This window comes from Rhinatrema bivittatum, chromosome 3, assembly GCF_901001135.1.
Source record: "Rhinatrema bivittatum chromosome 3, aRhiBiv1.1, whole genome shotgun sequence".
NCBI lineage: Eukaryota > Metazoa > Chordata > Amphibia > Gymnophiona > Rhinatrematidae > Rhinatrema > Rhinatrema bivittatum.
The window spans coordinates 282,370,723-282,384,134 of NC_042617.1; the positions used below are offsets into that span (position 1 = coordinate 282,370,723).

The 13,412-nt window shown below is 43.4% G+C and overlaps 1 pseudogene; it reads right to left on the bottom strand.

The window, feature by feature from the left end:
* LOC115087530 overlaps positions 1–13,412 on the bottom strand; it is a 38,691-nt pseudogene that overhangs the window by 6,414 nt on the left and 18,865 nt on the right.

Sequence of the window (13,412 nt, forward strand, 5' to 3'; positions counted from 1 at the left end):
CATCACACATTGTCTTCTGTCCGTCAACCAGTTTGCAATCCAGGCCTCCATCTGGGCACCCATTCCCAAGCTTCTGTCTGCCACTTTTCACAAATACCTGTCCTGGTGATTCCTGCACCCGGATCTCTCTGGAAAAACTACTGAGAGTAGCAACAGCGAAAGTGCAATGCAGGAATGGTGATAGGTGGAAGCAGAAATAAAGGCCGCGGCAGGTCCCATAGCAGCACAGAAGTGAAGGCAGGTGCTACGGCTCACAGCAGAAATGGTGGCAGTGGCAACAGAATAAAGCTCCCAGTGGCAGCAAGCAGAGAAAGAGATCAGGCAGCAAAAAGGGCCCACAAGTTCTGCTGCTGGTTTTTTAAACTTGCTCGCAGCGAAAGTTTCATCTTTAAGACGTAACATCTGTCGCAAGCAAGTTGCAGGAAAGAGGGAGGCTCAGAGCGCTGAGCATTTCTTGCCAATCAGGTAACAGAAGCAGCAGGGAAGAGTTACTGCAGCTGCTTAATGGCTAAACGTTGGTGGGGCCATGGTCCCCTTGCACCACTTCTTTCTGACACCTATGTTTCACAGCCTGAGAATGTGCAGCTCCTCTTCTCCTATCCATCATCTCCTGCGGCTGCAACAAGCCGCTGAAAACAGAGCAATCCACTGATTGGTGTGCCAGGCCCAGAGAAACACAATCTGATTGGCCCCCGGCCCAGCCAGGATACGTTTAACTTTCTTTGCCGCCCGACCGGGTTTTATAGTGTCTGGTTATGCTTGTAACCAGACACTGTAAACTGATGGTTCAAAAACAGGCAGTTGGTCACCCTAGAGGAGGAGTCCCCTCCATAGATGTGCCACAATCAATGGGCAACTCTGCCTCTTTCAACCGAGCGACCCTCTTTCACCAATGGTAATTTTCTAAAAAAAATATATTTATATTGTACCAAGTCGGAGCCAGCAATGGTCACCATCTTTCACTTTTTCTCAATAGGGAATAGGAAGCAAGTTTAAAAGCTTACAGGTCAGTGTTCTTGCATAACCTGGAACAACATCACTGATATCTCTCACCTTGGACATGCCTGCTACCATAAAGGTGCACAGTGCCTTCCAGTCACAAGGTGCCCCTTGGCTGCTGTCTTCTCTACCTAATAGGAAATCCAGCCCTGACCATGGCATTATGCTCAGCCATGGTTGGAAATAGATATATAGGGTTTTGTGATACTTTGATTGTGATGGGTAATCAGTAAACTAGTGAGTAGGCATGGCCATATACTAGCAGTTACACCATTCACATGTAGCCCTATGGCTTGGATCAGAATGGTTTGTTCTAATTCCCCCACCCATTGCTTTGAAAGTGGAAAGTTCCAGCTGTATCTCTTTGACAGTGAAATTCAGGAGAGTTCTGTGAGGACAGCAACCTGCAGCAGAAGGCTAAAAGTCTGATCTGCATCTCATCCCTTATCGGCTGGGCTGCCCACCACCAACAACTAGTTCAGTGCAGCAGCAACACTGAAAAGGGCGCATGGCCTACCTGGCCATCCCAACCGGACCCATCCACCGGCACCGGAGACAGCGCTGAGAACGCTGCTGGAAAGAGGAGAGAGGAGTCAGTGCTGCGTCAGCTGGCCCGCCCACAGTCCACCCACTGCTCGCCCCCCACCATCGACTAGATCAGCACTGCGGCAACGCCAAAAAAGGTGCACAGCCTACCTGCTGTTCCAACCAGATCCATCCACCGACCCTGGGGGCAGCGCTGAGAATGCGCTGAGGACACTCCCCCTCGTCGGAAAGAGGAGGGAGAGGAAGGAGTCGCCGGTGCCACGTGAGCTGGCCCACCACCGACTAAATCAGCATGGCAGCAATGCCAGAAGCATTTGTGCTGTGGGGTGTGAGCCCTTGGCGTGCGCACGAAGAAGCATGACAAAGGAGCTTGCGCCCCTTTGTGCAGACCCAAAGTGCTTTATTCCATTGCATCCTGGGCTTAATTACTACAATTATGGATCAGATATGCTTCATTGAGCCTATACTAGGATGGGGTCTGTATGGAGATCTAAGGAGTGCCCCAAGAAAGAAGCAAAGAAGGATCACAAACTTGGTCTTCCCAACGATAAGTGCTAACTCTTCAGCTGTCTCTGCCTGCTTAATGTTTACTCTGCTCCTATTAAATGTTCCATCTCTGTCAAAAAATAAATCCCTGCTAGAAGATTTACATCCCACTATTTTTTGCATCTCTGAAACCTGGCCGACTAACAAAGATAATGTACTCTTAACCCAAATTTCCCACCAAACTATAAGGTATTTCATTTTCCTAGACCTAAATAAAAAGGTGGGGGTTTATTAGTAATTTGTAAAAAAGAACTTAAGCTAATACCTTACAAAGTAGAGATTAACCCTCCCTATGAAGTGGCAATTCTAAAGTCTGCTCAACTAAACATAGGACTGGTCTATTGTCCTCCAGGTTTACTACAAAAAGATTGCTCACCACTGATTGAATTTAACCTCCATGCAGATAAAACATCGAGAACTGTGACCTGTGAAATGTTTCTAGAGACAATGGAAGCTTTGGGATGGTCTCAATTTGTTTCCAAAGCTATTCATAAAGCAGGACATATTCTAGACCTGATATTTGTCAATATCGGGAACTGTCTAATCAATATTTCTCACACTAGATTGCCCTGATCTGATCACCAATCAATAAAGGCAGAAATAACCTTCCTCAACCCAATTCATAAAAGTATAGATAATAATTATACTTTTACCTTCAGGGAAAAGGTAGACACGGAGGTACTTACAGAATCAATAGAAAATAAGTTCCTTTAACTACATCAATCCAATGCCTCCTTGCCATTTGATTCCTGGGATCAGATTGTCAATGACATAGCTGAAAACTTCAGTCCTGTCCAGACAAAATGTTACGAATCCTGCCCGAGGAGTTACCCTCCGTGAGCAGGCCTCTCAGCTCTTCAGATCACCGCACTGCCTTTCCATGGCAGGGACCCGCTGAGACTGCGGCTCCTCCGTGGCCCGAATCGCCATGCTGACTTCCACCTATGCGGTCGGGTGACTGCCGTGCTTCTGCCGTCCTTCTGTGGCCGGGAGGACGCTGCTGTCGCTCTTCCTTCACGGCAGGGAGCCGCTGCCGGGGTCCTTACTCGGCAGGGAGGCTGTTCCTGCCAGTGCCTGCTCCTCTGCCGTCTTCATTGGGCCCTCCATGCGGCCTGGAGGCCGCTCCCGACGCCTTTTTGCTCCTGCATGGCTGGGTGTCGCTGTCCGAGGTCCTGCTCCTCCCCTGGTCTTCTTAGGTACCGGCGCGCACCTCTTCAGTGTATTTAAAAGGCCAGAAGCAGGAAGTGCTCCTGGCCCCCCATCTTATAAAATCCAGCGTACTTTTGTTCGCGCCTGGTGCACGAACAAAAGTACATGATTGCGCAAATTTTTAAAATCTAGCCCTTAGATTTTAAGCCCTCTGGGGATAGGGAAATACCTATAGTACCTGAGAATGTAAACTGATGTGATATGTTGGTATATAATAAACATTTTTCATAGAAGATGAACACTCCTCCATGATTTAAAGGAGATTTAATAACATGAGAAGAATTTTCCTACCTGTACTGAATATTTCTGTGAAACTTGTTTGTAACGTGAGAAATGTGAATTCTCTATATGAACTGAATTGGAGAACTGTGGATTGCCATTTTTTATGCTTCAAAATTCCTGAAGAACATAAGAACATGCCATACTGAGTCAGACCAAGGGTCCATCAAGCCCAGCATCCTGTTTCCAACAGTGGCCAATCCAGGCCATAAGAACCTGGCGAGTACCCCAAAACTAAGTCTATTCCATGTTACCGTTGCTAGTAGTAGCGGTGGTTATTATCTGTCAACTTAATTAATAGCAGGTAATGTACTTCTCCTCCAAGAACTTATCCAATCCTTTTTTAAACACAGCTATACTAACTGTACTAACCACATCTTCTGGCAACAACTTTCTCCGATTAGTTTTAAATGTGCCATGTGCTAACTTCATGGAGTTTTTTACTCTTTCGAATAATAGAAAGACTAGGGGGAGTCTTTCTATTATCCGAAAGAGTAAAAAACTGATTCACATCTACCCATTCTAGACCTCTCATGATTTTAAACACCTCTATCATATCCCTCCTCATCCATCTCTTCTCCATGCTGAAAAGTCCTAACCACTTTAGTCTTTCCTCATAGGGGAGCTGTTCCATTCCCTTTATCATTTTGGTAGCCCTTCTCTGTACCTTCTCCATCGCAATTATATCTTTTTTGAGATGTGGCGACCAGAATTGTACACAATATTCAAGGTGCGGTCTCACCATGGAGTGATACAGAGGCATTATGACATTTTCCTTTTTATTCACCATTCCCTTTCTAATAATTCCCAACATTGTTTGCTTTTTTGACTGCCACAGCACACTGAACCGACGATTTCAATGTGTTATCTACTGATGCCTAGATCTCTTTCTTGGGTAGTAGCACCTAATATGGAACCTAACATTGTTTAACTATAGCATGGGTTATTTTTCCCTATATGCATCACCTTGCACATATCCACATTAAATTTCATCTGCCATTTTGATGCCCAATTTTCCAGCCTCAGAAGGTCTTCCTGCAATTTATCACAATCTGCTTGAGATTTAACTACTCTGAACAATTTTGTATCATCTGCAAATTTGATTACCTCACTTGTCGTATTTCTTTCCAGATCATTTATAAATATATTGAAAAGTAAGGGTCCCAATACAGATCCCTGAGGCACTCCACTGCCCACTCCCTTCCACTGAGAAAATTGTCCATTTAATCCTTCTCTCTGTTTCCTGTCTTTTAGCCAGTTTGTAATCCATGAAAGGACATCGCCACCTATCCCAAGACTTTTTATTTTTCCTAGAAGCCTCTCATGAGGAACTTTGTCAAATTCCTTCTGAAAATCGAAGTACACTACATCTACAGGTTCACCTTTATCCACATGTTTATTAACTACTTCAAAAAAGTGAAGCAGATTTGTGAGGCAAGACTTGCCTTGGATAAAGCCATGCTGACTTTGTTGCATTAAACCATGTCTTTCTATATGTTCTGTGATTTTGATCTTTAGAACACTTTCCACTATTTTACTGGCACTGAAGTCAGGCTAACTGGTCTGTAGTTTCCTGGATCACCCCTGGAGCCCTTTTTAAATATGGGGGTTACATTAGCTATCCTCCAGTCTTCAGGTACAATGGATGATTTTAATGATAGGTTACAAATTTTTACTAATAGGTCTGAAATTTCATTTTTTAGTTCCTTCAGAACTCTGGGGTGTATACCATCCGGTCCAGGTGATTTACTACTCTTTAGTTTGTCAATCAAGTCTACCACATCTTCTAGATTCACCGTGATTTGGTTCAGTCCATCTGAATCATTATCCATGAAAACCTTCTCCAGTATGGGTACCTCCCCAACATCCTCTTCAGTAAACACCAAAGCAAAGAAATCATTTAATCTTTCCGCGATGGCCTTATCTTCTTCCCTAAGTGCCCCTTTAACCCCTCGATCATCTAACGGTCCAACTGACTCCCTCACAGGCTTTCTGCTTTGGATATATTTTAAAAAGTTTTTAATGTGAGTTTTTGCCTCTACGGCCAACTTCTTTTCAAATTCTCTCTTAGCCTGTCTTATCAATGTCTTACATTTAACTTGCCAACGTTTATGCATTATCCATCAGACCCCTCTTGATCTGCTACACCCTCTCAAACTGCACTCTACGGCCAGACCCTTAAGGGATGCCTACAAGGGATCCTTACACGTTCCTCCAATCAAGGTTGTGCACCACTCAAACATCAGAGACCGGACATTCTCAATCACAGGCCCCTCCATCTGGAACGCCATGCCTCCGGACTGCAGGCAGGAAACTTGTCTACTAACTTTTAAAAAGAAACTCAAGACATGGCTGTTCGGTCGAGCCTTCCCCACTACTAGCCCAACAGCTTGACTTCGAATTGTTCCATCACTTTTGTAAATAAACAAACACTAAATCATGCATACAAGTTATCATGAGGTTGGCTCCCTGCCTCCCATCCATACCCTCTTGTATATAGTACTTTATCTTTGTTCTCCCCTCTTTATTTTCCTACTCCCAGTTAAGGCACCCTTGTTATAATGTAACTTTATGCTCCTTCAAATTGTCTCTTGTTATTTGGTTATAGTTACCGCTTAGTTCGATGTAAACCGAGTTGATTTGATTTGTATCATGAACGTCGGTATATAAAAGCCTTAAATAAATAAATAAAATAAAAATCCTATTTTCTTCTGTTGGATCCTTCTTCCAATTTTTGAATGAAGATCTTTTGGCTAAAATAGCCATTATTTGAAACTTCAATCACTGTCCAGTTTAATTCTTTGAATAATGAGTTTCTTCTAAATTTTAAGATGTCACAGCCTAGAATTATGTTTGGGGGGTTTTTTGTGCCTGTGGTCAAATTCACCACCTTCTGACCAACTTTAAATTAACCCATAGTACTCTCCTAACTGCTCTCGAAGGGACTTTCTACACATGATATGCCTTATTTTTTACCACAATTAGTGGCAAATAGAACTGATGACCCCAGCTCACTTCTTTGATCAACCATAACCTATTGGAGTGGATAACAATAATCTTGCCCACCCCATGCTAGTAAAACAAGAAAACTCACAATCTTCAAAGTACTTTTGCCCATAGCTTTCCTGGACAGCTGTTGGAACCTGGCTCCAGATGTGGTTGAGAGTTGCCTTCATGCGCTGCAGGTCATTGAGCTCTGTTTTGAAGAAACCAGGTTCTAAGATGATGACTTTAACTCCAAATGGATTCAGCTCACGTCTAGAATAAAAGCAGTAAGTGGCATATGGGTTGAGTTATATTATGTCACACATCAAAGAAGTCCAAATCAATCACTTGGAATTGCTTATTTCAGGCAATTTTTAGTACATAGAGTTCTGACTTACAGAACATAAATGGTCTGAATGTAATCCTTTTTATTTTGGGGGATTGTTTCTTGTTGTTTGTTTCTATTTTAGGAGAGTAGGAAGTAGAGGTGTTAGAGAATGAATATAGACAACAGAAAACCCTAAAATTATGCTTTAGCTAGAAACGTGGGAAATATGTCTCATCCAGACATTCCTTATCAGGCTTGTTTAAATCCATATTATTCTCGGGAGCACTCACACTGAGGGGCAGATGCAATACAGTGCGCTCAGCCTAGCTCACTGTATAACGCGCACGCCGATGCGGGTTAAATAGGCGCTAATCCACCCCCTAATGCAATAGGGGGATTAGCGCCTATTTAACCCGTGTTGGACGTGGAGTGAATGTAATAGCACTCATTGCATGCAAATGCATGTGAATGAGCCTATTACTCATTCACTCCGCATGCAAAAAAAATACATGTGCGTCTCAGACGCACATTTATCACTCAGCTATTAACACCTGCCTGGAGCAGACATTAATACCTGAGTGCAGGTAAAAGAAGTACAGAAAATCAGAAAAAACTGCTTTTCTGTACTTCTTTTCTTAAGTAAAAAAAACCCAAAAACTCGGCAGACTGCCGAGTTATGAAGACCAACGCCGGTAAACTTGGCGTCAGTTTTCATAACCGGCCATAGTGAAAACGGATGCCGAGTTTATTGGCAGCCATTTTAATTACTGGCAGATGGCCGGTTATGAAAACTGATGATAAGTTTACCGGTGTCGGTTTTCATAACTGGCAGCTGTGGCGGGGTCGTGTTAGCAAGGAGGCACTAAGGTCACGCAAGCGACCCTAGCGCCTCCTTGCTAGCATGACCCCCTAATTTGGGTATTGCATAGCACCCCCCTTGCGGGCACCATGCGCACGTTAGGAAAGCGGGTGCTGACTTTTCAGAGCCCGCTTTCCGCGCTTTATAATGCCTCAGCCCCTGAGTAGGAAAAAGTGCTGGTATGTTCCTATCTATGACTCTGTAAAGTATACCTGTAAGGACCCTTTGCAAGATATATACTTTTATTTCTATTATATTTTATTTTGCCATTCTGAACTTAAACAAAACCTTAATCCATTTCATAGAAACAATTAACTTCTGCCTACAGTGTATCCTTAAGATAGGGACACAAATACCCAGAGCCACTTCCTCCTAACTCAGAAGTTAGAAATGAAGGCAGGAAACTTATAAGAGGAGTAGATGGGTCAGTAAGATTAATCTAACTTCTCCAGATATTACAAATTACATTATAGTGGGTATGGGTTCCTAGCATGAAGCAGATAAAGAGACCTGAGACCTGTACAAGATTTCAGCACAGCACAAGAGGATGTACAAGCAAGTGCTTGCAGATATAAAACTCAGGAAAGTACGGTGGACATTTTCTTAAACAGACCATGATTACAATTAAGGTCTGACATGGACAGCTTTGCCATCCATTCAGATCTGAAATGAACTCTAGCCCATTGGTAACAACTTGCTGACATTGCAGAATGTCCCTCTGATTGTCATAAGGCTCATGAGCTATCTGGAAAGCCGATAATTCAGATGTCTATAAACTGGCTAATCAATGAAAATGGTCTAATACCAGACATTAGCCATTTATGATCCAGATACAGATGGTGACAAGCTAAACTCCACCTATGTTGACTGTTTGCAAAATTATAAGTACAGAAGTCTAAACCAAGAAGATCTCAATGGACAACAGGAAGTGCAGGGAGCACACATTGCAGAGAGACCTGGCAGTACAGCACAGCAGTATGCCCTGCTAAAGACTTCAATTTGGCCAAACTTCTGAAGCAGCTAAACTTTATATTTTATATGGTGGTAGTAACTTTAGGGTAACAACTTTAAGTAGTAAGGTTTGTTAATACATTTTGGGTGAATTCCTATTTTTAAGTGATAGCCCAGAGCCTATAATTGATTTGTACATGCTTACAGACCCTAGAAAAGGTGGAGGTCCATTAAAGGTGTCCACATAAGGGCTATCCCATTGGTACATTACAATTATAGCTAATTATCATGGAGATTAATCTGGGGCAATAGGAATCCAAGATTTTAGGATTAGGTTATGATTTGCATTCCTTGCATATAGTCTACTTTAAGTTTAGAATGGCATGTTTCTAATGTTGTCTAGAATGGAAGGGAAAATTAATGAGCAAAATCTGGAGAAACTAGTGATAAAGAACTCCTTCCAATAAACAACTGAGGAAGGAGATGACACCTTTTGTACTTATAAAATAAGAGAAAGAATATACAAGTTATTAAACTCACAGAATAATGCTTATGCTGAGTGTCTTTTGTTCAGTGAGAAAGAAGAAGTACAGCTTCTATGTTCCATGACATTACTAGCTCTCTTTACTTATGCTGTAATAATTACACAGGAAAATGTTTAAAAATACACTTTATATTTTGTTATTGTCAGGAGATATCTGTAATAAAACATCTATCTCTGCCTGATGGTGTGTGTATCCTCTGTAGTTTACAACTCCATGTGAACCTGTTATCTGGTAGCTATGTTTTTTCGCTCTTAAAATCTGTCAGATCTACCGACAGAGGATATGAGTCACCTTTTCAGCATCAGAATCATTAGAATGCAGTAACATGACTTAAAAAGTGATGCTTTAATACAGTTCAGCAAAAGATGTGATAGCATGGCATAACACTGCATACTGCCCCATCTCAAACACTGATTGTGGTTAAATACTGCAGAAGAGGAGACAAGAAAAGGAAGAGATATCTGTTTTAGTTCTCTTAAGTGATGGGTGCCCGGTGTCAGATTTTTCAGACTTAAACATGCACTAGCAACATTGGCGGAAGCCCAGGATATGCAGGTCTAAAAGAGTTATATCTGGAGCATTTATCAGTATTACATTACCGTAGGCTGTCTGAAAAAGCTTCTATTCCATATTTGGAGATGCAGTAGCCCCCTCCACAGAAGGTTATTCTTCCCACTATGCTGGAGACATTGACGATCCTGCCCTTGGTTTTTCTGATGAGGGGGAGGAGGCCTAGGGTCACCTCAATCATCCCCACCAAGTTCACGTCTAGCACCTTCGCAAAGTCATCCTTGGTCAGCCATTCATTTGGGGCTCCTGGAATTCCAGTTCCTGCATTATTCACCAGACCCCAGAGCCCTGAAAAGAGGCAGTGAATGCTCAGTAATACAACATCTCTCATGTGCAAACCATAAGAACCTTCACCTCATCAAAGAGGAGTAACCCTGAAATGAAGGGCATCTCCTGAAAAATGAGCCTACATGAGGCTGTTCTGTGATTACAGACCCATATCTTTTAATATCACATTCAGTTTTGCTCCCTCCCTGCCTATGGGGAGCAGCTCTGGCACAGAATCCACCTTTCACTCTCCTCACTCAGCATCCACTTCTCACTCTCCTCTCACCCTCTGCCACCAAGTCCTGCATCCCCCTCCCTTAACCCATGTCCACAGTGCCCAGCCTTCATTTTCTCTATCACCCTGTCCAGCATCTCTCCTTTTTCTCTCCATATCCACTCTCCAATCTCTTTGCCCCTTTTTTTGCAGTGCTCAGCATCCTTTCTTTATACCCCCCACCTGAGCAGAATCTCCTCTCTCTCTCTCTACCCCACTCTCATCTCCCAGCACCCTCTCTATATCCATTCACCCAAAACCTTCTCTCCACAATTCCCCTTTCAGCTTCTTCATTGTGTCTCTACCTTCCCCCCCCCCCCCCCCTTCCCCCAGTATGGTAGAATCCATGATCTATTCTCTTGTGGTGCTATGCCTTAAAAAACTATGGAATTGATAAGTACTCAGATATAATAAATCCCTTCCTCAAAGAGCTTATTATCTGAGGGGGTGATTTATTCCTGAAGGAAAAATATCACAGGATTCACTAAACTACAATTCTCAGTATAACAGTTTAGTAAACCTTGTGGTATATTTTCCTGCAGTAAAATACCATTGGGAAAAAAACAGCACAGCTTAGGTGCCCCATGTGTACTGTGAGATGATGGTTCCATGGTCCATGGTCACCATCCTCTTAAAAGGCCTGGGCAGTCCAAGCAATTCCACCCCCTCCTCCTGAAGTAATCTAAAAACCCCTGAGAGTCTGGTGAGAATCCCTGTCCCACCCTAAAGCATCTCTGGAGGGGGCCCCAGTGGTAACAATTTAAAAAATATATATATATATATCTGCCGTTCCAGGCCCTGCCCCCTCATTTCCAAATCCTGCCCCCTTTTGTCATAAAATTATCCACGCTAGCCCCCCCCCCCCCCCCAATCCCATATCTTTATCGCCCTTGTGATCTGCTGGAATCTGGATCACCTCCTAAGGCTCCGGGACCAGTGCCTCTCTTGTCAAAATATTGTAGGACTATCCAGAAAGATTTCTCTTTTTGCAGATGGGTGCTAACATCTGCAACGAGGTAGACATCTTGGATTGTGAGGAAAAATGAGGAGGGTCCTAGTGAAACTTGGAGAATGGTTTAGAGTTTGGCAGCTAAGATCTAATGCTATAAAATGTAGAGTTATGTATTTGGACTGAAAAACCCAAGGGAGTACAGTCTAGGGGGTGAAATATTTCTATGCATGAAACAAGAACGGGATTTGGGAATGATCATATCTGATGGTCTTAAGGTGGCCAAATGAGTGGATAAGGCAATGACAAAAGCCAGAAAGATGCTTGGGTGCATAGAAAGAAAAATGGGCAGCCAAAAAAAGGAAGCGATAATGTCTCATATAAGCCGTGGTGAGATCTCATTTGGAATATTGTATACAATTCTGGAGACCGTAGCTTCAAAAGGGTATAAACTGGTCCAGAAGGTGGTTCCTAAAATGGTCACTGGTCTTCATTCTAAAGCATATGGGGATAGACTTAAAGATCTAAATATGTATACAGGAGAGGAAAGGCAGGATGGGGAGATATAATAGACACATTTAAATACCTCCAAAGTATCAATGCATAGGAGGAGGGTCACTTTCAACAGAAAGGAGGCTCTGGAATGAGGGGTCATGAAATGAGGGTAAAGGGGGGTTAGACTGACTAGTAGTCTAAGGAAATATTTCTTTACAGAAAGGTGGTGGAAAGATGGAATAGCCCCCAGTGAAGGTGGTGGAGATGACAATATCTGAATTCCGGAAAGCACGGGATGCACACAGGGGTATCTCTGAGGGAGTGGTAGGGATTGTAGAGCTGAGCAGTTGGTGTGGATGGGAAAAATTAGACTATATGGAGGTTGATATTCAGTGCCACTTAGCCAGATAAGTTCAGAATTGTCTGGTTAAGTATCACTATTTGAATATTTGGTCATGTGCAGCAGCCGTCACTTAGCGGATAACTATTTACTGACTAATTACTTATCCATCTAAGTGGTGGGCTGGACAGGGACATATAGCTTGTGGCTACTTATTCAGCTAACTTACTGAGAAATGCATCAAGCCACAGTAGTGCTCTAATATGCCCTTCTACACGCCCCTATTACAATGACCTTCTTTGCATGTGATTTGCATGCATGAATAAGAACATAAGAAATTGCCATGCTGGTTCAGACCAAGGGTCCATCAAGCCCAGCATCCTGTTTCCAACAGAGGCCAAACCAGGCCACAGAACCTGGCAATTACTCAAACACTAAGAAGATCCCATGCTACTGATGCAATTAATAGCAGTGGCTATTCCCTAAGGGGCAGATTTTCAAAAGGTTTACGTGCGAAACTTATGCATGTGAGCCCGAAAACCTGCTCCTGCGCACGCCGAGCCTATTTTGCATAGGTTCGGTGACGAGCACAAGCCCCGGGACGCGCATATGTCCCAGGGCTTTGAAAAAGGGGCGGGAAGGGGGTGGGGCATAGGCAGGGAGCCAGTCCGGGGGCAGTCTGGGGGTGGGACCGAGGCCTCAGAGGGAACGGGGAAAGCCATCGGGGCTCCCCTAGAGCTTGGCGCGCGCAAGGTGCACAAGTGTGCACCCCCTTGCACGCACCGACCCCGTATTTTATAACATGCGCGCGGCTGCGTGAGCATGTTATAAAATCGGGTATACATTTGTTCGCGCCAGGTAGCGCACTCAAATTTACTCTGCACATGCAGGTTATAAAATCTGCCCCTAAGTAAACTTGATTAATAGCAGTTAATGGACTTCTCCTCCAAGAACTTATCCAAACCTTTTTTGAACCCAGCTACACTAACTGAACTAACCACATCCTCTGGCAACAAATTCCAGAGCTTTTTTGTGCGTTGAGTGAAAAAGAATTTTCTACGATTAGTTTTAAATGTGCTACTTGCTATATGGAATGCCCCTTAGTCCTTCTATTATTCGAAAGCGTAAATAACCAATTCACATCTACTCGTTCAAGACCTCTTATGATCTTAAAGACCTCTATCATATCCTCCTCAGCCATCTCTTCTCCAAGCTGAACAGGCCTGACCTCTTCAGCCTTCCCTCATAGGGGAGCTGTTCCATCCCCTTT